The following is a 27,657-nucleotide window of genomic DNA, read 5'->3' on the forward strand; positions in this document are numbered from 1 at the left end:
AAAGGCTCGAGGCACTCCTAGTTCCAGATGTATCCCAGAGTAATTAAGGAAAGCAACTTTAAAAGAAATTAATTTGGGCAGCCTAAGTAGCTCCTGGGGGGCTTCCTTGCTGGAAAAGCCCAGCCACCATCCCTGATGGGAGATTCAGGCTCTGGCTCCAGCCTGGGTCTCATCCTGCTGGGTCTCCTCCCAGCTCTGCAGGTGGAGGGGTGAGGAAGGGTCCAGAATTCCTGCAGGGATGGCATCTGGGTGGGTCAGTGATGCTGGAGCCCCTCTGGCCACATCCAAGATGCAGAGCAAACCTGCCAGGAGCAGTCACTGGTCATGAAAAAGCACATTTTGGGAACCCCTGGGATCAGGATGAGCTCTCCTGGAGCAGGAAGGTGGCAATGCCAGGATCTCTGGGACCTGCTGCTCTCCTGAAGCCTCTCCAGTGGTTACTGGGATTCAGGATTCATCCCTAGGCTGGGAAAAGAGTTTTTTCTGGATGATTCCTGCTTTCCAGCCTGGCTTGCAGCAGGTAGAGGCAGCTCCCAGCTGGGCTCTCTGTGACTCACTGTGCCACCCACCTCCCCAGGAACAGGAATGTTTGGGCTTTAACGAGCACGCCGAGCCCTGGAAATTGCTTGTGGAGTATTGATTGGTGTCCAGGCTGCGAGGAAAAGGGATTTTCAGTCATTAGCTGGGAGATGTCAGGGCTGTGGGACTGATCTGAAAGCGGCACAGAAATAGGAATTATTCCTCTTGTTTTGTTTGGGGGTTTTATTTCCTTTCCATCGAGTCTCAGCTAACATTTACAGGAGCCCAGCCTGGATGCTGCTGCTGAGGGGGAGGTGTGGAAAAGCAGCACAGCCACACCTGAAACAGGAAAAATGGGAATTTTCTCATCTCATTCTCATCCAAATTACATCTGTGGGTGCCTGGAGATAACAGGTTCCTCCTTCTGTGCCCAGTAAGAGCAGACTGGTGCAACTGGTACCCCAGGGAGCAATCCCTGTGTCCCTCCTTCCCTCCCTCAGGAATGAGTCATGGAGGGATCGTGTCCAGCTCCTTCCCGAGCGCTCACCTCGCTCCAATTAGGCAGGAAAAATGTGTGGAAATGAAAGGAGCTGTGTGTAATTTCCAGCAGCTGGAACTTCCCTGCTCTGCTCCCAAGATGGTTGAATTCCAATCGATCTGGGCATGTGGAGCTCACTTTCACTGTGCACATCTTCACTTAATGCCTCCCAAAATATTTTGGCGCTGTCTGTGTGCCCATTGTTCCCATGGGGAATGGCAAGGGCAGAGGAAGGGCTTCACTGTCCCCAGAGGAAACATTCTCAGCTCCTGTTGGCATTTTCAGCTGAGCATTCCCACCCCTGCCCAGCCATTTTGTGCTTTTTTTAGGGCCTGCTTTGGATTCCCAGCAGCAATTCTCCTCCAGTGTTCTCCTCCAGTATTGACTGGCGCTTGGCATTTCAGCCCTGAGGCCAAGGAAAAACACAGGGAGACAGAGCTGGTCTTCAGGACAGACCCCAATCTGCCATGAACAGGCAGTTCCCAACCCCACAGGAAGCAGCTCTTCCTTAGGATCTGTTAGGGCATTCAGGCAGAGACAGCCAGTTTTCCCTGCCTCCAAGCCTTCTCCCACAGGACCCTGTGGGATTTCAGGGTCCCTCTGGAGCTCGGATCCAACTCTGTGCCCCTGGAACCCCTCGGAGCCATCAGCAGGGATGGGTTGCAGGATCCAGAGCAGCTTTGCTCCTGAAGTTCCCAACATTCCTGGGATATCTGAGCTCTCTGAAGCTCCTCCAGTGCTGGCCTGGAGATCCCACCCCTCAAGTTGTCAATATTTCTCCTGGAATATCCACGACACCATCCCTCGGCAGTAGCTCAGGGTGGCTCCTCCACCTACAAGAGCCTTTTCCCAGAGCACCCTGGGCTCTTTTGGGAAGGTGATTCCTGTTTCCCGGTGCTGCCATGCAGATTTGCTGCTCACGCTTCCAGGCAGGTGCATTTCCAGCCTCTACACTTCCCAGAGCCTTCCTGCAGCACCCAAACTCTTCCCAGGGGGCAGCCAGGCAATCCAGCTCCCTGCCAGCCATCCCTGGGATGCACGGAGAGAAGCAAGGAAGGGAGGAAGCCTGGGAGCCCCTCTCCCTCCCCGAGCCACGCTGCCAGGGCAGCCTTCAGTGAAATATCAATAACTCCTGGCTATCAAAAAAATAAATCCAGCCCAAAAGTGCCAATTCCTGGCCTGCATGTGCTCCCCCCAGCTCCCCCTCAGCCCCACGATCGATCTCTGTTTAATTAAACCCTGGCAATGACTCTCACGTGGGGGCAATTCTGCTGACTCGGCCACTCGGGGATTTTTATGCATCTCTTTCTGCTTTGCTTTTCCATTAACTTATTTTTCCCTTTGTAATAAGGGCTTGTCAGTGTAATTTATCCAGCAGTGCAGGAAGCACGGCCAGCCCGGGGAGCCATTCACAGCTTGCCAGGGATAAACACAATTACACATTTTTAAATGTCAGCCTTCAGGAGAAGGAATGAAAAAGGTAAACTCTATAAATTGCAGAGAGAGCCACGGAGAGAGAGAGAGAGCTGCTCTCTCTTTGAGGAACTTCCACGTCCGTGGGCATGTCCTGCATCTCTGGGATGCAGAGGAACAAAGGGACAGCCTCGAGGAATCCGTAGAAAGTGGCAGCAGCTCTTGTGCTTTGCTGTGGAGGGTTTTAAAAAGCAGCTGGTGAAGTGTGGTGGCCTGGCAAGTGTCCCCTCCTTGTCACCCACTGCAGGCCAGATGCACGGGGAGAGCCCTGCTGCACCCTGCTCATCTCCCAGCAGCTGCTTTGATCTCGCTGCCATGAAGAGAGGAGAGTTCATCTGGATTAAATGAGAGCCACTTACATAATCTGTTTAAAATTCCAGCAGCACATATCCAGGGAAAGGAGGAGAGCAACCAGTGACTCCTGCTCGTTCTGCCGGCCAGGGGGGAGCTCTGCTGCTGCTGCTCTGCTCCCGGTGGGCTTGGGGCTGGGTGGGAAGCACCCTCAGGGGACAGGTGACAGCCACCATGGCACTGAACCATCCTGGATAGCTGCTGAAAGGGAGGAAAGCTGGCATGGAGAGGGGAGGTTTTTTATCACCAGGCCCTACTAAGGAGCACCAGTTTGGGTTCTATTAAAGCCACTTTTTGGGAGGGTGTTGTTTTGGGGGATGCTGTGCCAGTGGTTTTTGCTGGGTTAATTCTCCTGCTCCGAGCTTGGAGCAGGTGGGATCCAGAGCAGCTTTGCTCCTGCAGTTCCCAGCATTCCCAGAAAATCTGAGCTCCCCGAAGCTCCTCCAGGGCTGGCCTGGAGATCCCACACCTCAAACGGTGCTTCTCCCTGAGCAGCCACATTGCCATGGCATGGAGCTGACTCAGGGTGGCTGTCCCTCGTGCCTCCTCCACCTAAATGTGCCTTTTCCCAAAGCATCCAGGTGCCAAGGGGATTCCCTTTCCTCTCCCTCTGTGATTTCCCACCTTCCTCGGCTGGGAAGTGGATTTGTGGGGTCTCCTCATCTGGCTCCTTGCAGCCTGGGAGGTGAGGAAGGAAAAGGGATGGGGCTGGAAGTCTTTGCAGGGCTGGGACAGAAACTGGAATTTCTTGTTGAGGATCCTGCCCCACCATGCTGGAAGCTGGGAGGGTCTAGGCTGGGGAGGAAGGAGGAGCAGCTGGTGGGCTCAGAGGGCTCCAGAAAGATGGTGTTTGGGAATAGAGGGACTTTTCCCATGGGACTGGGAGGATGATGGAGCAAAACAAGGTGAGGGAGGGGCAGGGAGCATCTCTGGATGCAGGGAGAGGAGGGAACCCCGAGGGCACAGTTTGGGGTCTCCCTGCAGCTCTTGGGTGGGGCTGGAAATGGGAAGCCACCAAAACAGGCCCAGCCAGCACTGGAGGATGGATTTGGGGTGGTTGTGGATGTGAGGAGCATTCCAGGGTACTGAGTGGGGCCAGGGGGGTTGGGAATCACCAGGAGGAGCTCAGGAGATGTTCCTGACTTGGACCCATGGAATGGAAGTGACTTTGTGGGCAGCCCAGAGCAGCCCTTGGTGGAGGGTGAGCAGGGCGTGCTGGGGATGGGGAACAGCACAGAGGGTGGACCCAAGGCCAGGGAAGCAGGAGCAGCCTTTGCCAGAGGGAGCAGATGCCTGGAGAGGGCTGGAAACACTGGGAAAAGTGGCCTGGGGAACAGAGCACAGGGCAAACGAAGAGGTGAGGAGGCTCTTTGGCCTTTACAGAGGCTGTGAAACCTTTTCACAGGAATGCTGCTGGACATCAGAAGGGGTGAGCTTGCAGCTCTGTGAACTGGCAGGACCTTCTGGGCTGGGCTGGGCTGACCTGGAGCCCCAGGGCCTGATCTCTGACCTGGCTGTGGAAAAGGGGCAGCCGGGGCACTTTGGCTGCTCTGCTCCCTCCCTGCAGGATCCGTCTGGGCTGCACTTTGCAGGGGGGGTTTCCTTGCTCAGGCCATGCTAATGAGCTGCTCAGAGCCTGCCTGGCTTCCAGGGGTTTCAAAGGGAGAGGGCCAGGCAGGAATAAGCAGAGCATCTCCCAGAGCTGCCCAGAATTCATTCATCTGATGGTTTCATGCAAGGCCAGGGAGATGAAACAGCACAGAGGCAACATTCCCCACCAAACTCAGCTTATTTCCTGAGTTATAAAGGCTTTAACACAGCTCCTGATGTGCTGGACTAAATTTCCAGTTCTTTCTAGGAGTTGTTTCTAGTTCCATTTCTCTCTCAACAATGTCTGTCCTATTCCATGGCATTTCTAAGTCAGCATTTCTCATCTCAAGGTTTGCATACACGTACACACCATGTGAGCCTTCTGTCAAACTTTTAAATTTTCTGTAAATCCATTTCCCACACTGGTGCAGCCAAACTTCAGTTTACATCCTAGGGCAGCTCCTGCTTGGGCAGGGGCAGCTGGGGATGGCACCAGAGGCTGCACTGAGGGGAGAGGACATGGCCTGGGCTCTGCAGGGGCTGCAGGAGCCTTCCTGAGGTGCCGGGGCTGAGGCAGGAGCCCCAGGGGTGGCACTGCTGGCAGCAGAATTGCACTGAGCTCTCCTGGGACCCTCCAACCCAGATCTCAGGAGGCTGAAAACCACTGAGCACAGAGATCATCAGGAATTTAGGGACAGAACAAGAGGGAGTGGCTCAAAATGACAGAGTTTGGGTTGGATATATAGAAGGAATTGTCCCCTGGGAGGGTGGGCAGGCCCTCAGGTTGCTCAGAGCAGCTGTGGCTGCCCCTGGATCCCTGGCAGTGATCAAAGCCAGGCTGGACACTGGGGCTTGGAGCAGCCTGGGATGGTGGAAGGTGTCCCCACCATGGCACGGTGGAATAAGACAAATTTGAGGTCTCTTCCAGCCCAAACCATTCCATGATTCAAGAGCACTACAAGATGTTTTAAGCAAAGCAGAGGAGTGGTGTAAGAAGTGCAGCTGGGACAGCAGCTCTGAAAATAAACTGATTTAACATCACTGAGAGTAAAAAACCTTTTTTTCTCATTCAGTGCTGCCTGAGCAGCCAGCCCTGCTCTCCTGGCTGCCTCTCCAGGTACAAGCACCTCTTGTGCTGGATGCTTTCCCTGAGTCTCCTGTTTAGCCTCCAGAAAAAACTCCCCAGTCATTAAGTTTAGGACCCTGCTGGCAAAGAAGAAAGTGCTGTGGGATCACAGCGGAGAGTGTCTTTAATGAACAAACAAAGCAACAACTGCAACCAGAGAAAACAAAATGCTGGTCCCAGACAGTCGAGGCTGCCAGACAGAGTTTGGAGGAGGAGGAAGCAAGGAAGTTGTTTGCAGAGCTAATGCCAGGATGAAAGGGAGAAAATGAAACCAGAGCTTTTTACAGCATTGCTGGGGGAAAAGACAAGGAAACAACCCTGGCAGAAAACAACTTTGAAACACGAACAGCTGGTACTACACCCAACAGAGCTGGACACCAAGAGGCTGCAGAGATGGCTGGGACGGGGGCTGTTTGAGGGCTCTGGCAGCTCTGAGAACACAGAAGGGCCCACAGCCCTTGTTCCCTCCCTGCTGCAATGAACAGAGCCACAGCAAGCCTGGAAAAGCACCCAGGGAAGGATGGGAAGCACTGGGACACCAGGGCAGGCAGCGCAGGGGGGCTGGGAACATTGGGATGTCCTGGGGCAGGGAAGGAAGCAGCTCCCAAACACTGGAATTGTTTGGAATTGTGGAATCAGGACTGGCAAGGGACAGCCTCAAGGCCTGCCACCTCAGCAGGTTAGGGGCTGCGGTGAAGGCTCCTGAAAAGCTCATGGTGCTGTCCCTGCCTTCCTGGAGACCAGTCTGGACCTCCCCAGGCTGAACCCCTGATCCCCTTTGGGTTGGTGGCAGCTGCTTTCCCTAGACTGAGCTGCTTTAACCTTCTTTTCTACCATGGCATGGCAAAAGTCACTGCAAAGTGACATTGGTTTGGGGTGGCAGTGAGCAAAACCAGCCTGGCATCTCCTCTAGACCCAAGGAGTTAAATTTGCCATTTCCTCTAAACCTTGGGTAAGCATTGGTCTCTCCAAGGAACAGGTTCCTGCCTTTAGCTCCTCTGTAGCTGTCAAACATATTGAGCTCCCTGGACTTTGCCACCTGCAATCCCAAGAAAAGCCCAATCACATCCTGGTTTTTGGGACTTCCCCCTCTCCCAGTAAAAATGTGAGGTTCTGTTTAAGAGCTCCTGCTGGTCCGTGACTGATGTGGCTCCAGAATCATGAGCAGCAATTTCAGGCTGAGGGAAGGAATCAATAACTGAGATCACACCAAAATCCACCCTGGATTCACCAGGCAAATGCAGGCTGGCCCTTCAGAGCCTCAGAGATGTGGCTGCTCCTCCCCAGCGGGAAAAGCAGGGAATAACTTTTCCTAAAACTCGTCCAGAGGCCAGCTCAGACCTCACTGCCCCAAGCAAGAGATGCCTTTGGCTGGCTCAGGAAAGGCCTGTGTGTGCTCAGATGTGTTGCACTTCTGAAGAGAGGCACAGGAACTGTGTCTGGGGCCTCCTTCCAGGCCTTGGATCCAAATATTGTATGTCCACAAGCCCGAGCCGTGCCCAGATGCCGTCCCCAAGCTGTTCCTGCCAGGATGATTGAGTTCCCAGCTGTGCCACAGGGGCTGCAGGTGCCTGGCAGCTCCTCCTGCTGCTTTCCAAGGGTCTGTGGCAGCTCCACCTTTGATACTGGAGTTAATGTTGGTGGCTCTGCTGCTCCAGCTGTTCCTGGCTCGCCTCGTGCCCGTGGTGTTTTGTATTCCTGCAAAATTCTGGGCCTGGGTTGGAACGTTGTCACTGGAGCTGGCAGGTTTAGGAGCCCGATTAGCTTTCCCTGCCTGTTTCTTGAAGGTTTTTTCCCCCTTTATGACCACCAGGTTCTCAAGGTCTGTTGGAAGTCAGCAGATGTTTGCTGGAATGGGCTCCAGCTCCTGCCTGTGCTCCCATTATCCAGCATTTCCTTCGGCGTGCGTGCAGTCATGGAGGAGACTCCCCCCCTCATCCCAGTGGATGGTGTCATTTTAATAACAAATAATCCTTTTCAGGCTTATTTTGGGCTTTAATCCCATCCTCTAAGATGTTTGCAGCTCTTTCCACACTAAACCAGCCCATTTAATGAGCATCTCCACGGGGCAGCAGCCAGGTCCCTAATGAAAAATGGAATAGCATTGGACAGATGCGCTTTGGAAAAGCCTCCTTGGGGCCTTTCCTTCTGACACCGACTCACTCACAGCTGCCCTGTAAACCCCAAGTTTGCAGCAACTTTTGTGCTCATGCTGGATGAAATTCTCCCCAAATGTTTTCCACGTCTGTAGATTTCCATGCTTGAGTTTGCTGCAAGATGGCCCAAACCCCCTCTAAAATTGGTGTACAAGGTCTCATCTGCTGGCACGGCTCACCCTGCTGCCTGGAACAGCTGTGATAATCAGGAAAAATGAGATTCAAAGCCTTCAAGATGGAAAAAGTCCATAGTTGACTCTTTTTTTCTTTTTTTTTTTTGGAGCAGCATCTGCATCAGACTGTTAGAAAAACGAGTCTAACTTTGAAAGAAGAAGTCCTACAAAATACCTCATTTTATTTGACCGAGAAATCCCAGGAGACCTCTCCTAAGAAGCCTTCAAATATCAGCGCTGGGCATTTAGTGGTTACACATCCTCTCAGCTCTGCCACTAAAGTAATTTTCTTTTCTCCAAATTTCATCTTAATGGTGGTTTATAGCATATGTTCACTGTGTTATTCATTAGCTCAGGGTAAATAAACCTAAAAATGAGGTGAAAACCTACAATAAATATGAACAGCAAAAGAGTGGCTCAAGAAAAATCCGAGGAGAAGTGAAGCAGGAGGATTTTTTTCCCTGCTTTGGCCATTAGTGTGTTGTTTGGAAATCACTCAGCCATCCCTGTTTACTTTTCCTGACAGGAATTATGTGATTACAGCACATTACGATCCCAATTTCTGGCAGAAAGGCTGGCTGGAGGACACTTAGGTGAGGATTAGGAGGGGAAACTGGCTGGATTTTGAAAGCTGGGATGATGGGTGAGCAGGGGGGGCCTCAGGGGTGCCCACAATAATGATGGAAAACCTCTGAAATTTCCACCTGTACTGAGGGGTTGGGGAGGTGCTGCTGAGGAGTTCCTGGTCAAATGGAGTGCTTGGAGCAGATCAGGGCATGCTGTTGTCCAGCCAAGCCCTGGAAAGCTCCAGAGGGAATTCCCACTGCTCCTCTGAGGAGCTCAGAACCTCCTGAGGTCCAGCCTGTGCCCGCAGTGCTGCTCTGACCCCCTGACGGGGGGGTCTCCATGGCCCTGTTTGGCCTTCAGGAAGGTGAAGGACACATTTAGGTCACCCCTGAGCCCACTGGTGGCCACACAGGCCTGTGTCCCCTGGCCTGTCCCAATGGAAATGAAAGGTTATGGAAAAGTGTTTGGACTCTCTGGATTAGAATCCACAGACTTGAGCACCTTGGTGGCCTCTGTTGTCTCATCCCTGCTTTTCCCACATCACCCTTGAACTTGGAGGCCCAAAACTGGTGGTGCCCAAATTGTGACACCCCCCCGCCCCCCCACGCCCCAGCAATGGTGATGGGAATTCCTTCACTCTCCTGGCCCTGCTCCCTCCATGCAGGATGAGGTGGGAATTATTCAGGATGAGGGGGCTGGGGGCTGGTGCCCAGCCTGGAATGGTGCCAGGAACTTCCTGTGGAGTTGCTGTTGGCCCCATCCTCAGGTTCCCCAGGTCCCTGAGGAGTGGAGCTCCCCTGTTTGCTGTGTCCATCACCCTCTCTAATTCCATAATGCCCCCAAAGCTGCTGAGGGCATGGGGACTGTCCCCATCCGTGTTTCCCCAGCCCAGGATGGAGTTTGAATTATTCAGGATGGCTTTGTGCTGGGTTTCCCCATCAGCCTGTCATTCCCAGCCTGGAGTGAAGCCAGGCATGAGGACAATCCACAGTTTTGGTGGAATTCCTGTTGACCCTGTCCTCGGGCTCCTCCAGGCCCCTCAGGAGAGGAGCTGTGTGTATCACCATGGTGTCCCCAAAGCTCCAGAGGGGATGGGGACCCCTGCAGTCTCCTGGCCATGTTCCCCCCATGCAGGATAAGGTTTGAATTATTTAAGATGAGGGTGCTAGGGCTGGTTTGTCTGCCTGGAGTGGTGCCAGGCATGAGGACAATCCCTGCTTCTCACTGAGCTCTGTGGAATTGCTGTTGGCCCCCTCCTCAGGCTCCCCCAGCTCCCCCAGCAGCAGAGCTGTGCCCATCACCCTCTAATCCCATGGTGCCCCCAAGGCTGCTGAGGGGATGGGGACCATCCCTGTCCATGTTTCCCCCAGTGCAGGGTGGGGTTTGGATTATCAGGATGGCTTTGTGCTGGTTTTCACCCCTCATTCCCAGTCTGGAATGAAGCCAGGCATGAGGAATATCCACAGCCCCTGCTGAATTCCTGTTGGTCCCATCCTCAGGCTTCTCCAGGCCCCTCAGGATGGAGCTGTGTCCATCATTCCCCCCCCAACCCCGTGGTGCCCCCAGAGCTGCTGAGGGTGGCTCTGTCTGCTCCTGATGAAGATATTGAGCCACACCAGCCCCACTATTGAGCCCCGAGGCTCTGCTGATGCCTGGCTGCCAAGCAGAGGTGGAGCCATCGATCCCTGGCCAGTTTTCCAGCCCTCTAACAGCGCTTTCATCCAGCCTGAACTTCCCCAGCTCCCAAATGAGAACGCTGAGGGACACGCTGTCCAAATCCTGATCAAGCCGTGCTGAAGGAAGGCCAAGTGTGGGGTTATTAAATGCCAGCCCAGGCTGCAGCGATTGCAGCGGCTGCTGCAGAGCCGCGCTGGCCGCAGGCCATGGCAGCAGCAGCACCACCACGGGATTAACTCCTGCTGACGGCTCCTGAGGAACTCCACAGGCTTCCACATTTCCAGCCCCGGTGCAGGCTCCCTCCTGCCTGGCAGCTTGTGGGGCAGGGATGGCCAGGCAGCAGCAGCAGCCTCTGTTTTGCTGTGTAATCACCCTCAATTTTGTGCTGACAGCGCTGGCTTCTCAGGGCCACAGAAAAGCAATTAAAAACGGTGTTTAAAATCATTACAGAAGCCAAGCCTTGCACCTAAAGCTGCTTCAAGGCCCTGTGAGTGAGCAAAGCACTGGGGAGAGGAGGAATTCAGCTGGGAACGTGAGGCCTTTTGGTGCTGATCCACTTGTTTGTGATTTGCAAGCTCCCATCCATTATGGATGTGGTGGCCCCCTCTTCAGATGGACTCGTGCTGCCAGATGTATTATTAAGACTTATGGTGATAAACAAAGAAGAAAACATTTAATTGACCCCAAATGACTGTTGCTGTTGGTGTCAAACGGATGAGAACAGAGCTGGTCAAGGCGAATCACAAATCTGCAGCTGCTCGAGGCATTTTCCTAAAGACCTGAGACAGCTGCGCAGTGCAATTTCTCTCACTAATGATTCCTAAATTAAGAAATTAACCCCCTTCCACCAGCATTTGGATGGTGCTGGAGTGGGAGACAGGAACAAAAATTGGAGCGGAGTGCGTGGCAATAGCAAGCATGGACAGTGCCAAAAATACTTCTCATTTCTGAGCCCCAGTGCCTGCAGAAATCAAACCACTCCACTGCCAGCTGTGGCCCTGGAAGGGAGGGGACAGTCCCCAAAGGCTGGGGACCCCTGAGGGGGTTGGTGGCTAGAGCTGGACCTGCCCCAGAGCCCCCCGAGTCCTGGGCTGATCCCACAGCAGGGCAGGGGGGATTCTGCCCCTGTGCTCAGGTGAGACCCCACCTGCAGAGCTGCCCCAGCCCTGGGCCCAGCACAGGCAGGAGCTGGAGCTGCTGCAGCCAGGCCAGAGGAGGCTCCAGGATGAGCAGAGGGATGGAGCAGCTCTGCTGGGAGGAAAGGCTGGCACAGCTGGCATTGTTCACCTGCACAGCAGAAGCTTTGGGGTGACCTCAGGGTGGCCTTGCAGGGCCTGAAGGAGCCCCAGGAAACATGGGGAGAGAATTGCCAAGGGATGGAGGGACAGGACAAGGGAATGGCTCCCACTGCCAGAGGGTAGGGATGGATGGGATATTGGGAATTAGGAATTGCTCCCTGGGAGGGTGCTGGCCCTGGCACAGGGTGCCCAGAGCAGCTGGGGCTGCCCCTGGATCCCTGGCAGTGCCCAAGGCCAGGCTGGACACTGGGGCTTGGAGCAGTGGAAGGTGTCCCTGCCATGGCAAGGGTGGCACTGGATGGGCTTTAAGGTTCCCTCCAGTCTAAACTCTGGTTCTACAATTTTGAGATCAGCTCATGACACCCTCTCAGTGTTTCTCCTGGGGCTGGTGAGGATGTTTGGGGCTATTTCAGCTCAGCCACGTGTTCCCAAGAACTCCAGAGGGATCCAGGCTGTTGAGGAACCTCATGTTGGATTTTCTCCATGCCCTGACCATCCTAGGCTGCTCCAAATCATGGAACTGCTGTGAGGGAGCACCAAAGCAGCAGCAGCAGCAGCAGGGCTGGGATGGAATTGCTGAGGGATGAAGGGCCCTGCAGTGATTCCCTTTCTATGAAAAATTCCTGCGCTGGGAGGCGAGGCAGGAGCAAAGGGAATTCTTTATTCCTCTCCTGAGTGAGTCCATTCCTGGTGGAGCTGAACTGAGCTTTTTGATCCCTGTGATCCCAGCCATTGCCACTGGGGGTGTCCCAGCCTTGCCTGGAGCCGGCACCGCCTTTGGTTGGCTACCTTTGTGTGTGACTCCAGAGCAGCGGCGTCAGGATGTGGCAACACGACAGGAAACTTCCAAGCTCATGGAGAATCAGGGAACACTGCTGGGCTTGCACTGTGTCCTCAGAGTGCCCACAAAATGCTGCTTTTTGTACTGTTTTCCTGCTCCTTCTGAAGGCACTGGGACATGGGGGATGCCTGGAGATATTTTTTTAGCTCTCGCTCAATGTTCATCCCCCATCACCAAGAACTGTCTGATGTGTTTATTTTTGGGTGTGTGATCTTCCAAGAGATTGCTTTTACCACTCTGAAGGGAAAGTCATGGACTTTTTGAGAGTTCAGACTCCTTTCCCCCATCCTCCCACCAGATCTTTGTTTCCATCATCTGCACATTTGCATCATTCCTTTCCTTCATGCCTTTCCCAAGAATTCTCACTTATTTGCCAATTTTAACAGTTCTGTGGTGCTTTGAGAGATTTGGAAAGAGCAGAAGTTCCCTGAACACAAAACCTTTGATATTTCCAGCCATTTCCTCATTTCTATTTAGGTCAACACCTGGTTGGGGTGGGAAGCTCAGGGCAGAGTGAGTTCCTTTCCTGGTCATTCCACTCAGCCCTTTGGATTCTCCTGGAGTCCAGCACATTCTCTGCTGTGTCAGATGTGCCCAAATGCCAAAATATATTAATTACCTTGCAAAAAGCTTACACAGAGCTTTGATTTCCTCAGTGCACATAAATCTTGTTTGCTGTGAGTTCTTCTTTCCAGGTGCCTGCTGCTGAGATGAGGCTTTGGATATCTTTGGAGTCTTGGATCTCTCTTTCCCAGGAGTTGTGAGATTGGACTCTGGCACTGAGTAATGCTCCCAGAGGCACCTTCCTCTAATCCATATTGCACACGGAAATCCTTTGGAATATGGGAGATGGTGACAGTTTTACTCTGGTTTCCACAAGGAACCTTTGGCTCATCTTTCCCTGCAAAAATTCCTCTCCTCCAGGGATGTGCCTGATGATGTGGTCAGGCTGATTCATTCTCTGGAAGGGACAACTAAAGAGAGGGATGGGATATTGGGATGAAATTCCCCCTGGCAGGGTGGGCAGGCCCTGGCACAGGGTGCCCAGAGCAGCTGGGGCTGCCCCTGGATCCCTGGCAGTGCCCAAGGCCAGGCTGGACACTGGGGCTGGAGCAGCCTGGGACAGTGGGAGGTGTCCCTGCCGTGGCAGGGGTGGCACTGGATGGGCTTTAAGGTCTTTTTCACCCCAACTCAGTCTGGGATTCTGTGACAATAAAAAGCCTGGATGGTGGGGCACTTTAGGGGTGCCTCCACTCTGTGCTCAGAGACTTCTCCCCTCCATCCAGGAAACTCAGAAATGAAGATGTTTGGTGCTTTCCTCATTGGGAGCCTGGGATGGATCTGAAATTCCCTTTGTAGTCTGCTGCACTCAGCAGTCTCCAGCGCTTTCCTAGGCTTGGAAACCTCCTTGCTCTGCTTCCCACTGAGTTCTCCCTGCCTTCTCTGTGGAATGTCCTGGCAGGAGAGAGTCCTGCACAGATCCTGGGACTTCCTGTGTCACCAAGGCCTGCCACAGACACACCTCCAGCACTAGGCACCAATTCCCCTGGATCCCATCCCATCCCTTCCCTTTCTCCTTCCCTCAGCCCTTTCTTTTTCCCTCCCCTTTTCCTCTTCCTCTTCTCCCCTTCCCTCAACCCTTTCCCCTTTCCTTTCTTTTCCTCTCCCATTTTCCTCTCCCCTTTCCCCTTCCCTCGACCCCTTCTGGGACTTACACTTACATTTCCCTATTCCAGGCACTTTTCCACCCCTCTCAGGTTCTGCCCCGCTGCTTTTGAGGCAGCCCGTGCACCACGGCCTCTCTGCAGCTCTTCCATCTCTCCCGGGCTGCCCAGGTGAGCCTGCTTTGACTGACTGAGGCTGCCTTCAGTCAGCGCTGTCTGCCTACATCCCCTCTTTTTTATTATTATTATTATTATTCCGGCTAGGAATGATATGTTGTCTTTAAATCCTTGCTGACTGCTTAAAATTCTCCCACATCTTTGGAGTGTTTAATTATTCCCCTTCAGGAGCGGGTTTAAATTGACTGACTTCCTTTCAGGCTCTGATTTCACATGGAATGGCAGCGCCGCTGAAATTATTCCAGGCTCCCTCCCTCCCTCCCCCGTGCTGCTGACTGACCTGGGAAAAGCAGCACTTCCAAGCCGCCCTTCCCTCCTCAGCTGGCTGGAATTCCCTGCCTTTCTCCTTTTCCAGCGGATGGGACACGGAGCATCCCCCGCAGCAGCGGAGCGCCTTTAGGCCGGCTTAAAGCGTGGGTGGCATTTTGGCCCCGGTTTTGTCTCCAGCTCCCTTCTCCAGGGGGATTGCTGATGTTCATTAGCTGCTAATTGGGGCTGGCGAGCTGCGACTTTCCCCCCCCCAGCCTCGCAGCTCCTCGGAGCAGCAGCCGGTGCTTAATTGCAAAGTCTGAGTGAAGCTGGGGGCTCGGAGATTGCCCGACTTCTGTTCTCTGCCTGCGCCTGACAATTACCGCGGGTTTCATTAGGAACATTTTGATGGGTTTTACTCTTCGAGCTCTTTGATGTTTGGAGGGAGCTTTAGCTGCACCGCTGAGCTGCTCCTGGAAAAACGTGCCAGAGCATTCCTGAGGCTCGGGAAAATGGGAAATACCCGAGCAGTGCCTTTGGAGCGGCCTTTGGTAGCCACATCCCTGCTCCTCGTGGTCACTGGCCCAGGTGCAAACAGGGGCTGGCGGGTTTTTCTCCAAAAAACAGTTTGAATTTGTTGGTTTGCCTGATTGAATCGAATTTGCCTGGGAAATGCCCCAATTTTGACTCCCTAGTCTGTTTTTGAGTGGATCTCTGGGTAAACATGGAAAGCAGGGAGATTGGGATAACTCAAATGGGGGGGAGCAGGCTCTGGGTTTAACCTGGTCCGTTTTGTCCCTGTTCCTGAGACACCGTTCAGCCTCTTTATCTGACCCCAAGCTGCTGTGCAAGGATCCAGACCCTCCAATCCAGGAGCTCTAGGCACGTGAAAATGTACATTTTTTAGGGAATTTTGCAATTGGCATGTCCAAGGCTGTGAGTTTTATGGTTCCCCTGCTTGAACCAAATTTGCCTGGAAAATGCCCCAATTTTGACTCCCCAGTCTGGTTCTGAGTGGATCTCTGTGGGTAAAGATGGAAAACAGGGGCAGGTTGGTTCCTGATTCCTGGTGGGAATAACTCCAAAGGGGGAGCAGTCTCAGGGTCCATTCTGACCCTGCAGCTCTCCGTGTCACAGTGCTTGAGGCCCTTCCAGACCCAAAATTGCTGTGGAAGGATCCAGAAACTCCAATCCAGGAGTTCTGGGCACATGAAAATGTGGTTTTTTAGGGAATTTTGTGACTGGCACATCCAAACCCATGGTATTTGGTGGTTTGCCTGCTTGAATCCAATTCATGGATGGGGTGGCAGACGCCCTGAGCCCTCAGGTTGGATTTCTGTGGATATTTTTCTCTTTAAGAAGAAATTCCCTCATTCCTATGCTCTGTGGATTTGTTTTGCTGCTTTCCCAGCACCTCTGTGCAAGGCCAGGACTTGTCCTCTGCAAAATTTCACAGCCTAAGCCTTGAGCCAGTGTTTGAAACCTAAAGCTTGGCTTTATTTCATGTTAAATTCGTGAACTCCAACTGCCAGGCACCAAACTTCTTGCACTGGAGAAGGGATTTTTGATAATCGTGGGGTTTTTTTCTGACTTGCAAATTCCAAAAGCTTCTCATTGCACCATTTATGGCCTAAATCATTGCAAAGCTGAGCTGCTCTTTATTTTACGCCCGTGGCTGGTTCCTTCCTGTGGTCCTAATATTCCACAGGGTTTCTGACAGGTCCAAGGACCTCATATAGACCAAATAAAAGGAGAAAAACCAAGGACAAGGCCATCCCTGTCCCTGCTGCTCCCCAAATCCAGCTGGGATTCAGCCACAGAGGGATGTGCGAACCAAAGGAAGGATCAGGATAAATCCTCCTGTCAGGGCTGAGAAAAGCAACTTTTAAACCCAAAATAACCTCAGTGTTTTCCCCACTTGGATTTTGGCCCTTGAAGGTGCTGCACCACTGCTTTTGGATGCCAAAAATCATCCCAGAGCAGGCTCTTCCGTACTTTTGGGGCTCAGTGCAGACAGGAGATCCTCAGGGAGAGCTCTCAGGGCAGCTCCTGCACCTGGTCAGGCCTGGAATGGTCCTGCAGGGAGGAATTTCAGGAAATCAGGAGAGGAGGAACAACACTGCAGTGCCAGATGTGATTCCTCCTCCCTGCTGGGATTGTTTGGAGGTATTTTAATAAATCCCTTCCAGCAGCTCCCACTGGCAACCAGGTAAGGGCTCACCTAGAGGATTGCAGGGATGTGGAGGCTCCTGGATGCTGCTGAGGTCCTCGCCCTGAGGGAATAACGTGTTTCCTTCCCAGCCAAGGCTCAGGAATCCAATTGTGCTCTTCCCCCTAATTGAAATGAAAAATGCTGCTATATCAAGCCATTGAAAATATTACAAGCTTATAACTTATTAATTTACTGTGGGAGCTGTGCCCTGAAATGTGAATCAAATCCTGAATGAGATTGTTGGAGGTAATTCTCAGGTTTGGATGTGCAGTGTCCTCCCTTTTCGCTGGAATTTGTTGTTGCTGGGCAGGATGACAGCCTGAGATGAGACCTCATTTTAGATTTTACAGATGCTGCGAGTGTGAAAATGAATGAAACCTGAGAGTGTAATGTTGCATGTTATTCAATTATTATCCTTCAGCTGGGGCCAGGGAGCTTCTCCAACACCAAATCCAGGCTGCAGAAGCAGGAGGCAGCACGGAGTGAAACTCCAGCATGGAAACTCCTGACCTGCAAAGGATGGAGCTTCTGCAGCACTAAATGGGCTGAGCCCTGAGGTGTGATCCAGGCTTTTCCCAAGTAAATGCAGTTTCCATGGAGTTCAGGGCGTTTTCCCCTCGGGCTGCTCCGAGGCAGATCCAGGGAGAGCCTGGTGGATCCACACAGACTGAGCATCTCCTCAGGAGAGGGTTTGCTTCCCGTGAGTGGGAAATGCATGGGATTGGCTCCAAGCCTGTGGGTGCTGGAGCCAGGGATTGGCCCTGGTGTTTCCAGAGGGGACCATGGAGCTCTAATTTCAGTGCTGCCCAGAGCAGCTGGGGCTGCCCCTGGACCCCTGGCAGTGCCCAAGGCCAGGCTGGACACTGGGGCTGGGAGCACCTGGGATGGTGGAAGGTGAGCCTGACATGGCAGGGGTGGGATGGGATGGGTTTTGAGGTCCCTCCCAACCCAAACTGTGATTCCATGATTTGGATATCAGCTCGTGCCACCCTCTCCGTGTTCTCTGGGGCTGGTGAGGATGTTTGTGCTGGCTGCACCTCCCCTGCCTGCAGAGCAGCCTCATTCCCTGCTCCCATCCCATCCCATCCCATCCCATCCCATCCCATCCCATCCCATCCCATCCCATCCCAAGCACACAGCTGGGCTCTGGCTTTGGGGGCACAGAGGGTTGTTTGCTTGATTAAATTTTATTTTTCCTGAGCTCTGCTCCATTTTTCTGTTCCAAACCCCGCTGTGCCTTCAGGAGCCCGTTTGTCACCGGGGGTCCCTGGTGCTGCTCCCAGCCCTGCAGGGGGGGACGGAGCCTGTCAGGATCACTGTGGCAGGTAAGGGAGGATGGAAGCCTCCAGCCCAGGCTGGGAGAGAAAGCTGCTGAGGGAAGGGAACGCCAGGAGCTGGGAGCAGCCACCAGCACAGCCAGCCTGGCTGTGGGAGCCTCTTCCCCCATCCCAGGCAGGCACAGCCCTCAGCTGGCAGCCCTGCCAGCACACGGGGGAGCAGCCGGAGCTGGGGGAACACAGGCTCCACAGTGAGGGCTCAGAAACGGCCTGAAAACCACCAGGAGTGGCACAGGGAGGGCCAAAACATCCCCATGTGTCCTGGTGCCTCTGGGAGCTTCTCCATCACTCTGACAGAGCTGTGCTTGGCTGCCCAGGGCCCTCAGAGGGGGATTTTTGCTGGGTCCCTTTTCCCAAGGATCGGTGCCGGGGCAGCCGTGGCTGTGGGGTCACGGTGGCAGGGCAGGACCTGTTTCTGAGCTGGTTTTCCTTTCCCCAGCCTTTGCTGCCTGCCAGGCCACTGCTGCAGTGACACTCTGGATCAGTTTTCATGGTAAAATTTCCCATACCTGTGGATTTGATGCCTTTTGTCCAGGATCAGAGGAAGAATGTGCTGCTGGGGCCTTTTGTGTTGTGGGGCATCCCCAGGCAGGAGCTGCCCCAGGGGTTGGATTTGGGCACCCCCTTCTTTGCTGCTCTGTACCCCAGCCCAGCAGCTCATCCTGCTAATTATAAATATAAATGATGATCATTTGCTGCATACCTGCCTCCTGGGTGGCCAGCAGGTCTCCCAAAGTCAGGGATGTGAGCCCCATCCTGGCCTTCCCTGGCTGGGTGTGACCCTGGCACTCTGCAGGTGCTCCCTGCTGGGTGTTCCCCTCTCTGCCTGCAGTGCTGGCTGCCCCATCCTGGCTCCAGCTGTGTTCCCTTCCAGCATCTCTGGCTCCTGGGAGCACCCTTGGGTGTGGTGCTGAGTGCCCAGAAGCTGCTGAAGGGGCAGGGGGGGTATTAACAGCAGGATCCCATTTCCTGCCTCCCTGTGGGCAGCAGGAGCAGAAGGAAGGCTGGGAAGGTCATCTGAGGTTGGAGCAAATATTGTGCACTCACAAAGGGAAAAAAGGAGGATTAGGGAAGCTCTGAAGGTGTTCTGCCCAATTTCACTCCACACAAGTTGCCATCGTGCACTTAGAGATGCCATAAAGGTATTTTGGGCTTTTCCTGCTCAGAAAAGCCTCCTCAGGCTTTCCCCCCTCCTGCTGCCCCTTGTCCAGAGATGCTTTCCAGGCACAGTTCCCAGACAGCAAAATCCAGTTTGGATACAAAGAGAGATCTCAGGAGATGTGAACTGCAGGTTGAGGCTCGAGGAGGAGAAGGGGGGAGCCCTGTGTGGCTGGGGAAGGTCCAGGGGTCCATGGGAGGCTGGAGAGGGATGAGCAGCAGCCTGGAGCTGTCCAGGGGCTGGAGGAAGGGCTCGGATGCTAGGGGGGAGGTGGATGCAGGGGATGTGGATACAGGGGGTGTGGATGCAGGGGTGTGGATGTGGGGGGCTGTGGATGCAGGGGTGTGGATGCAGGGGTGTGGATACAGGGGGTGTGGATGCAGGGGTGTGGATACAGGGGGTGTGGATGCAGGGGTGTGGATGCAGGGGTGTGGATGCAGGGGTGTGGATGCAGGGGTGTGGATGCAGGGGTGTGGATACAGGGGGTGTGGATGTGGGGGGGTGTGGATGCAGGGGTGTGGATGCAGGGGTGTGGATGCAGGGTGTGTGGATACAGGGGTGTGGATGCAGGGGTGTGGATGCAGGGCCGAGCCTTCCCAGCAGCAGCAGCCCCAGATTGTGCAGCACTCCCGGCTCTTTCCTGGTGCCCTGCCCTGCTCCTGCCCCCTGGCTGGGATGGGGAACACCCGCTCCAGCCCCTTCCCAGCTGTTTGTCTCGTTCCTGCTCTGTGGCACCCCTCAGGCCGGCTCTGCCGTGGGGATGGTGACCATCTCAGCCGTGTGCCCTGGCTCCTGCCCGCTGCTGCTTCCCCAGCCAGGAGAGCTGCTCCGGGCAGCCTGGCCCTGCTGCGGGGCTGAGATGAGGCACAGCGGGCTGCGGGCTTGCAGGGATGGCAGAAAACGTTCATCCCTCGTCCAAGGCAACGCCACGGTGCTCAGGGGGCTCTGCAATCCCTGCGAAGGGCAGTGAAGAGGAGGAAACCCGAGCCCAGTGTGCCGAGGAGGGGATGGAGACATCAAGGCTGGTGCCACAAAGGGGCTGGAAGAGGAGCTGCTGGAGGCTCGGGGTGCCCGGGGCTTGGCGCAGCAGGTGGGACCCATCCGGGGCTGGAAGAGCCGATTCCATCCAGCAGCTCTGCAGCACCCCGGGCCGCGGGGCTTTTCAGCTGGCACCTGCAGCCCCGAGCCGATTTAGCATGAAAATTCTCGCTGTAAACAGCCGTAAACTCCGTCCTTGCCGTGACATTCAGCGTTTCACAACACTTGGAGGGCTTTTGGCACCGCAGCAGGGAAGCACACGGATTGCTCTGGAATCGAAGCAGGACAGCACTCGGGTGTCCAAACCAGCCATTTCTGCTCTGCTAATGTTGGACAAATATTGACTCCTGGCCGCTGCAAGTGCAGCCCCTCACCGCTCAATGCTCAAGGCTACTTGGATAAACAAATGCTTTCTCATGAATATTCTTAATTTAACACATCCCCGGCATAATAATGGCTGGGATGGAGGCTCATTATGCTTGTTCTCTGCTGGCAGTTGGAGGTGACATTGTGTGGCACTCGGTGGCACAGGAAAGGAGTGTCCCACTGGGGAGGGTCACTTGTCCAGGGCACAGGGCAGCTGTACAATTCTTGGTCTCTGCTTGACCCTGAGCAATGCAAAAATAAATTGCAATTCCTGCTCTGGCATGAGAGAGGGAGGAGCAGCCAGCACAGCCCTGTCCGTGGCACAGCTGCCATCCTTCTTCAGTGCTGATGCTGCTGCTGGCCACAGCCCGGGGGCTGCAGGTGAGGAGAACCTGGAGTGCTCCCCAAAATCTCCTTCCCAGCAGCAGGGGTGCCTGGCTGGGGTTCAGCCTGGGACACCTCCCTCGGCTGCAGGAGCCCTGTGACCCTTCCTGCCCTTGGCCAGAGAGCGAGGGGTGACTGTCCTGTGCCACCAGGGTGTGGCAGTGCCACATTCCCGCTGAGCTGGGGCACACCAGGAGCTCCCTGGAGAGCTCACAGGGGAGAACCACGGAATTGTAGAATGGTTTGGGGTGGAAGGGACCTTAAAAAAGCTGATCTTGTTCCACCCTCTGCCGTGGCAGGGACACCTCCCACTGTCCCAGGCTGCTCCCAGCCCCAGTGTCCAACCTGGCCTTGGGCACTGCCAGGGATCCAGGGGCAGCCACAGCTGCTCTGGGCACCCTGTGCCAGGGCCTGCCCACCCTCCCAGGGAACAATTCCTAATTCCCAATATCCCATCCATCCCTGCCCTCTGGCACTGGGAGCCATTCCCTGGGTCCTGTCCCTCCATCCCTTGGCAATTCTCTCCCCATGTTTCCTGGGGCTCCTTCAGGCCCTGCAAGGCCACCCTGAGGTCACCCCAAAGCTTCTGCTGTGCAGGTGAACAATGCCAGCTGTGCCAGCCTTTCCTCCCAGCAGAGCTGCTCCATCCCTCTGCTCATCCTGGAGCCTCCTCTGGCCTGGCTGCAGCAGCTCCAGCTCCTGCCTGTGCTGGGCCCAGGGCTGGGGCAGCTCTGCAGGTGGGGTCTCACCTGAGCACAGGGGCACAGGGGCAGAGTCAGCCCAGGGCTCGAGGGGTTCTGGAGTGGGAAAACATCCTCACTTCCAAATGTTCTTCAGCTCCAACCCTAAAATATTCTTGACCCACACCCTGGGTTAGACCAGACCCCACAAATCCTGGCACAGCTGTCCCAGAGCCCATTGCTGTTTCCCACGTTTGGGATGGGGATGCAGCTCATGGTCAGCTGGGTTTGGAGTCAATAATTCCTCTTAAGGTGACCTTGCTGAGCACCTGGGGGCCCTTCCTGCTCCTCCTGGTACCAGCAGGACCCTCCTTGTGCTGCCATCCATCCCCTCAGCATGGCTGGGAACAGCAGCATCCCACCTGGCACCGACCCAGGGGCATTTTCCATGGATCCAAAGAGCTCCACAGGGCTGGGCTGACAGCAGAGGAGGCTTTGGAAATGATCTGAGATAAACCAGAAGCAGAGGGAACACAGGATGAGGTTTTCCAGAAGAGCTCTTCCAGAATAACTCCCCCTGTGAACATTCAGGTCCAGAATAAAAACCTACCCTCTTAATTCTGGGCTAATTACTCTAATTATTTCCAATGAGTCCTTGCTCAGATTTTGTACAGGATCTAAAATTTGTACCTGTCCCTGTACCCCCTATGAGATCACCCCAAATCCCGAGGAGATGGATTCCTGACTCTCCCAGGCATCCTGCTTATTCCTTAATCCATTTACAGTGCTTTGATTCCATGGTGATAAGGACGTTATAAATGCTAATTGATAAATGAGATCGGCTTTAGATTGGCTCACGCAGGGCAGAAATAGTCAAATGCATACAAAATTGTTATTATTTCAACCTCAACAAGGCTTCCCAGTCCTGGATAAACCCAGGGAAAAATCACCCTTCCTTCCTCATGTCACTGCTGGATGCTGGGAGCTCCCGGGCTCTCCAGGATGGCTGGGAAAGCTCTGAGGGACTGAGGAACATCTGTCAGATGTCTCAGGTTCAGGATGGGCAGTGCCAAGGCTTTAATCTGCCCTTTCCCTCTCTTTGCTCCCTTCCCTGGGGAGGATCAGTCCAGTCCAGCCCAGCCAGGCACCGGCTTGGGAAGGGGAAAACTGGTTCAGCTCATCCCAAGGACGAGCTGGAGGGGTCTGGGCCTTTGGATCCAGGCCCTCGAAGGTGTTTTGTTCACAGCAGCAGGAGAAAGGGGCTCCAGGGAGAGCTCAGAGCCCCTCCCAGGGCCTGAAGGAGCCCCAGGAAAGATGGGGAGAGAATTGCCAAGGGATGGAGGGACAGGACCCAGGGAATGGCTCCCACTGCCAGAGGGCAGGGCTGGATGGGATATTGGGAATTAGGAATTGTTCCCTGGGAGGCTGGGCAGCCCTGGCACAGGGTGCCCAGAGCAGCTGGGGCTGCCCCTGGATCCCTGGCAGTGCCCAAGGCCAGGCTGGACACTGGGGCTGGGAGCAGCCTGGGACAGTGGAGCAGTGGAACGTGTCCCTGCAAGAGGTGGAACATAGTGAGCTTTAAAGAGTTTTCCAAGCCAAAGCATTCCACGAGTCTAGGAATACAAAACATCATTTTAGGCTTTTACAGTTATTTTTACTTCTCTGCTGTTTATTTTTCTGGAGCACACTGCCAGGTTTGACTCCTGCTGTGTCCATGGGCAGCCTGGAAATGCCCTGGATGTGTGCTTAGCACACCTGGTGGGAATGCGGTCTCTCCTTGCTGGCTCACCACAAACTGAGTTTACAATCAGAACATCCCACATTTATACAAACCACCACAGGCTTGCTGAAAATGGAAGATTCACAATCTCCTCTGTCCCACCTGGAGGCTCTGACTCCAGCTTTGCCAGGGACTGATGGCATCTCCTCCCAGCCCTGTCCCAGCCCTGCCCTGAGGCTGCAGTCCCTGCTCCTTGCAGTGATGCTCCAGCACTGCCCCACACCCCAGGGCTGCTCCCATCCCTGGAGCCATGGGGCACCCTGGGGAGCCTGTGATGCCTTGTGCAGGCTGGCCCAGAGCAGAGACCAGACAGAGCTAAAGAGTAAAGCAGGGATTTATTAGGAGGCCTCAATGGATCCACCTTGGGCAGCACAAGAGCCCAGCCAGGGCTGCACCCAAGATGAACCAAAATGGGCACAAAATGCACGACCGGGCACGGGGTCTGTCCCTGGGATCAGTTCTGCTCCATTTGCACCTTGCAGTTCATTGTCCAGTTCCAGCTTCAGGTTATGAAATCCCACCTTTCTTGTTTTCCTCTCTCCAGCCCACGCTGTTGGTGCTCTTGGGCTGAGATTTGGATCATTTGTCCTTGGTGCCCAGCTGGAGCAGGAATTGTTTTGTCTCCCTGCTCTGTGCAGAGAGCTCAGCATCCCATAATATGAAGCCCAGCCCCACACACTAAAGCAGCACAGAATCGGAAAAATAGAAAATCTAAAACCTGAGGCATCACCTGCAGAGCCTTCCCGAGCTCTCCCTTCCCCTTCTTGGTGCGAGCAAAGGCTGGAGGTGCCGGCGTCATCCTGAGCTCTCACCAGCGCATCCCCCTCTCTCTGTGCCTCCCCTCCTGGTCCTACCCAGGTGACACACAGGGAATTCATTGCCTCGGTGGCTTTTTCAGCTGCAGTCTCGGCATGAAAAACAGCAGGGAAATTCCCGGCTCAGCCAAGCCACGTCGTCCTTCCCTGGCTCCTGTCGGGAGGAGCGGGCTCCAGCCGGGCTGGGCAGCCAGAGTGGCTCTGCTGCTATTTTTGCCAAATGCTGACACGAGTCACAGGAAAAGGCACAGCTGCCTCTGCCCGGGCTGCAAGTCATCCTCGGGATGCTGCTCCCTGCTTCTGACCACAGCACTCCCCAAAAAAGCCACTTGCCTCTCACTGGGAGTGGGACTGTGCTTCCAAACCCCCCTGGGAATGGGGAGAGGTGGCGGCTCATGGGGAGGGCACGGCATCGCCTGAGCAGCAGCAAGGCTGGAATGGCATCCTGAGGGGGATGGAATGAGACCTCATATTGCCAAAAATTCAGGGTTTCACCTCCCTTGTTTTAGTCCGTGGGGGAGTGTAGTAAATATTATATACAGAACTGTAAGCACAGCAATAAAATATTTTGTATGAGCTCCAAGACACTGGAATAAACAACCCTGGGGACCTATCGGTCCAAAAGATAAATAATAAATCCATCAGGATTCATTAAAACTTTTGTTAATCATTACAACTTTGGCAAATCATCGCTCCTGGCCTTTCTGGACCTGGAAGCTGCGAGCAGAAAGCTTTGAACTAAAAGGCAGCACAAGAATTCCCCGTTGGGAAGGTGGTTTGTGACCACCAGTCACCAGCAAAGGCCCAGGTGGATTTTAGTGGGAATGGGATTGCTCCAAAGGGTTTTTTGGAGTGGCTGTGATGGTCACAAGGGAGAAGCGGCCCCAGATTGTGCAGGGAAGGTCTCAAAGTCCATCCGACAGCCCCCAACAGCTGCAGACCCAGCAGAACTGGACATCTCCACCTTGTTTGCTTGTAGGGATTGCCAAAATTCCTGCTGCTAATGGGATCTGGGAAGAGCCACACACAGCAATTATCCCGGCTTACTGCAACTGGCTGGAGTTGTCCAAAAATCACCAAGACAAAGCAAATGAATCCTCCTGTAAGCAGGACAAGATCTCCCAAAGAATACTTCCGTGGCTGGGCTGTCACTCACACGCTGGATCCTTCTCCAGCCCATCAAATCCCAGATTATTCCCATTCCCAGGGGGTTTTATGCTGTTTATGCTGAGAGACTCTCCAGGAACAAAATATCAGCTGGGACCAGGCCTTGGCCCAGAGTCCTTCCAGTGGCACCAGTGCTCAGAGCAAGCAAATTTTCTGTCCAGGAAAACAGACTGGAAAAGCAGGAAAATCATGGACAATTTGGTCCAGGAGCACTCTTTGGCAAAGAGACACTGAAATTTGGCGATGGCAGTGATAAAACAAAGCCTTGTGCTTCAGAATACAGGGAAATATTCTGCAGGGAAAAACGGTTGGCCTGGCAAAGGGAATGTTGGCTTTTGGAGGGAGGTTTGGTCAGGATAGAACTCCCAGAACTCCCCCAAATGAGGGAATATTTGTTGGGAAAAACAGATTAGAGGCAAATCAGTCCCTCCACTGCTTTTCCCTGGCCATCCCAGATGGAGAGCAGCAATTCCAATATTGATTTAGCAGGATGGACTCACATGTCACATGGACTGAAAACTTTGCTTGGCAAAGGATTTTTCCCTGGATTTTGCCATGATCTGTGCTCCAGTGCAAACAGCCTGCACCAGGAGGGGTCTGGCTGTTCCCTGCACTCCTCCACTCCCAAAAGCTGATTTTTGCCAGGATCTGGTGGCTCCTAGATAGAAACAGAGGCTTCTCTGGGATCCCCAGGGATCCTGTGCCCACATTCCATGCAGGCTCAGTCCCAAATGTGACCTGAGGCTTCCTTCTACCCAGAGCTGCTGGAGTGGGAGGTCATGGAGAGGAAGGGACACCTCCCACTGTCCCAGGCTGCTCCCAGCCCCAGTGTCCAGCCTGGCCTTGGGCACTGCCAGGGATCCAGGGGCAGCCCCAGCTGCTCTGGGCACCCTGTGCCAGGGCCTGCCCACCCTCCCAGGGAACAATTCCTAATTCCCAATATCCCATCCACCCCTGCCCTCTGGCAGTGGGAGCCATTCCCTGTGTCCTGTCCCTGCATCCCTTGTCCCCAGTCCCTCTCCAGCTCTCCTGGTGCCCCTTTAGGCACTGGAAGGTATTAAAGGATTCTGCTTCATAATTTTAAATCTGCTTCCCTATACCTTCCACTGTCCCAGGCAGCTCCAAGCCCTGTGCAACCTGGCCTTGGGCACTGCCAGGCATCCAGGGGCAGCCACAGCTGCTCTGGGCAGCCCTGAAGTGAATTTTGGATGTCCCAGTGCTGCCACTGCTGATGGGGACAGGTTTGTGCATCGCTGCTGTGTTTGCAGAGCAGGATTTGGGCTGTTTGGGAGGTTCATCCCAGGCTTTCAACAGGAACAAAAGTGATGGAAAAGGCAGCAAAGCCTTTGGGATGCAGAGGCAACAAAGCCTTTGGGATGCAGCAGAGACAAACAGGAATTTCAGATGCAGGGAGCTGAGATGTCCAGGTGTCAGATATCCAGGCTCAGGCATCTCCCTGAGCTCCCTGTGGGCACCATTCCATGTCTGGAATGTCAGAGAATCTGTGCCCCAGCTCAGGGGGAACCGAGGTGGCAGCCCAGGAGTGCAGAGAGCAGCAGAGCTCCCCGCGCACTGAGGAACTCCTGGTGCTGGGTATGGATGTATTTGTGGATTCCTTGTGACATTTTTATTAGGATGAGATAGTTCCCCTGAAGGGGGATGAATAATGGAGAGGCAGCCTTTGGATGCAGGGAAGGAGGGAGGCAGGGATTGCTCTGTCTGGAGACACCTTGCTGAGTGCACCTCCCTCCCCTCATCCCCCTTCCACATCCCACCTGCCCTCCCTTCGCATTCCCAGACCCTCTCCCTCCTTCCAGAGGGATCTCCATGGTCTCCTCCACTGCCTGAGCCCTTGGTGTTGGATCAAGGATGTGGAGCAGGGAAAGGAGCAGCAGGATGCCACCAAGGGGGTGTTGAAGGCAAGGAGTGGAGGTGGGATGAGAAATCCCACCAGGGTATCCTGTGTGGATTTCTGGCGAGTCTTGGAAAGCTGAGAGTGTGAGGGCAGCGTGACTGGGCTCACACTCAGGGCCTGGGGGGGCTCTGCTGTGCTTGTGGGGTGAGGGGGGGAGTGAATCCGCTGGATTGGGAGGAACCTCCCCGTGGGCACTGTGGATGGGAGCTCTGATGTCACGGGCTGGCGTTGGAGATGGGAAGAAACTCGACAGGATCAGTTTCCGTGGCAACCCTGCTCCGAGCTGGAAGCAGTACCATGTCCCCATCCCTGCATCCATGTGGGAAGGCCCTGCAAGGGTGGGGGCAAAAATCCTGTTCCCATCCCTGTCTGGCACCAGGAGAAGGCCTGGAGTTGGATCTGCAG

Source organism: Motacilla alba, chromosome 13 (assembly GCF_015832195.1).
Source record: "Motacilla alba alba isolate MOTALB_02 chromosome 13, Motacilla_alba_V1.0_pri, whole genome shotgun sequence".
Classification (NCBI taxonomy): domain Eukaryota; kingdom Metazoa; phylum Chordata; class Aves; order Passeriformes; family Motacillidae; genus Motacilla; species Motacilla alba.